The following is a 2,500-nucleotide window of genomic DNA, read 5'->3' as shown; positions in this document are numbered from 1 at the left end:
TGCACAGGCCGTTGGCTGTCATGTTTATCGACATAGCGAAAGCTTTTGACTCGGTTTCGCATGCTCATATTTTATGGGTGTTAAGGCACAAGAAAGTAGATGAACACGTGGTGGGCATCATCCAGAACGCCTACGATCGGTGTACGACCTCGTTCAAAAGCAATGGCGAGTCGACTCGAGAAATTAGCATACGTGTTGGTGTCAAACAGGGTGACCCCATGTCACCCCTGCTCTTCAATCTTGCCATGGACCCTTTGATATGCACCCTAGAGTCACACGGAGTTGGGTACTCCATTGATACCGACCACGTGACAGCTCTTGCGTTTGCTGATGATTTGGTGTTGGTGAGCGAATCTTGGGTTGGTATGGCCGCCAATCTAGCGATCTTGGAATCATTTTGTGGGCTATCGGGATTGGAGGTTCAGGCCAGAAAGTGCCAGGGCTTCATGATAAGCCCAACCAAAGATTCATATACGGTGAACAACTGCGACCCATGGACTATCAAAAATAAAGATGTCCATATGATCCAACCTGATGAATCAACGAAATACCTTGGTCTGAAAATTGGCCCTTGGACAGGCACTATACAGCCTGATCTACATTGTCAGCTAAAGACATGGATCTCGAAAATCGATGAGGCGCCTCTGAAGCCAACTCAGAAGGTTGAACTACTCAATGCCTATGCCCTACCCAGATTGTTATATCCTGCAGACCACTCGGACTGCAAGCAATCAACTCTCCGTGGGTTGGACCAAGAGATTAGAAAGGCGGTAAAAGGATGGCTCCACCTTCCCGCTTCAACTTGTGATGGACTGTTATATGCCAGAGCCCGAGACGGAGGCCTTGCCATCTTGAAACTGGAAAAAACAATCCCTTCGGTTCAAGTTAGAAGGCTGCAACGTATAGCAAACTCGTCCGATGCTATCACCCGTAATATTGTGTCCTCGCAGGGTATGGAGGAAGAATACCGTAATTTGTGGGTACGAGCAGGGGGTGACAGTGATGCAATCCCAACATTCGTTCTCAGGGACTCGGTGTCAAAAGAACCTGTATATCCGAGACCCTGCGATTGGAGGGAGCATGAATTTCAGAGATGGTGCGAAAAGCCGGTTCAAGGAAGGGGCATTGTAAACTTTGCGCATGATAGAATCAGTAATGCTTGGTTGAGGCCATGGTGCGGCTTTAAACAATGCTTCTTTATCGCAGCACTACAACTAAGGGCAAATATTTACCCAACAAGAGAAAGCTTGAACAGAGGCAGAGATGGGGCCTTACGTTCCTGCAGGAAATGCTCTGCCAGACTCGAGTCCCTTTCGCACATTCTCGGTCAATGTCCTGCAGTACAGAAAGCAAGAATTGCGCGACATAACAAGATCAGTAACATTCTGGCAGACGAAGCGGCTAGATTGGGCTGGTCTGTATACAAAGAGCCACGGTTCATATCCGAGACGGGAGAGATGAGAAAGCCTGACCTCGTGTTTGCAAAAGATGAGGAGGCGGTTGTGATCGATGTCACCGTCCGTTTTGAGCTTTCAAAGAATACCTTGTCAGATGCTGCCTCGCACAAAGTTTCGTACTATACCCCTCTTGGTGATCAAGTCAAAGTGCTGACGAAGGCTAGCAAGGTCACATTCTTTGGATTCCCGGTTGGGGCAAGAGGAAAGTGGCCCCTTGAGAATAACGAGGTACTTACCTCCCTGGGCCTGACCAAACCCAGAACGACATCACTGGCCAAGATGATTTCCCGCAGAACGCTGCTTTTCTCTCTTGATATTCTGAGAATGTTCTGTGGAAATTATGCGGTCTATGAACAGTCATAGACAACCTCCGAAACAAATAATAGTTTTGTTTTAAGATGTCATTTGTTTTAGATTGATTTTGTTATTTTCGAAGGTGAAGTCGGTTTTTATTTCATTTTACTATTTTCCACAATTTAGATTGTTATTTTCCAAGACGGAGTCTTGGTTCTTTTTTTTATTGTTAGTTTTTTTTTTTTTAACACGTCGTATTTGTTACTTTAGAGCTTAGAGGGGACTTTATTTTCGCCTTACTATTTTCTGCCTACAAAGAAGATTAAAAATAAGCTTTTTTCAAGATGGTTTTGTTATTTTCCAAGGTGAAGTCTTGGTATTCTTATTTTACTATTTTCCATAAAGAAGACCTTTCTTTTAGATTTTGTTATTTTCCAAGACGAAGACTTGGTATTTTTATTATATTGCTATTTTTTACACGAAGCTTATTCAAGAGCACTTATATAGATTAGACTGATTATTTTAATTCTTTATTTTTGGACTACATCAGTTCGAGAGTCCTGTAACTTACTATTTTCTGCCTACAAAGAAGATTAGAAATAAGCTTTATTTAAGATGTTTTAGATTAGATTTTGTTATTTTCCAAGGTGAAGTCTTGGTTTTTTTATTTTACTATTTTCCACAAAGAAGACTTTTCTTTTCTTTTAGATTTTGTTATTTTCCAAGACGAAGACTTGGTATTTTTTTTG

Source organism: Petromyzon marinus, unplaced genomic scaffold (assembly GCF_048934315.1).
Source record: "Petromyzon marinus isolate PM22_M1 ecotype Great Lakes invasive population unplaced genomic scaffold, UKy_Petmar_22M1.pri1.0 PM_G_Scaffold_40, whole genome shotgun sequence".
Classification (NCBI taxonomy): Eukaryota; Metazoa; Chordata; class Hyperoartia; order Petromyzontiformes; family Petromyzontidae; genus Petromyzon; species Petromyzon marinus.
This window is presented reverse-complemented; position numbering follows the sequence as displayed.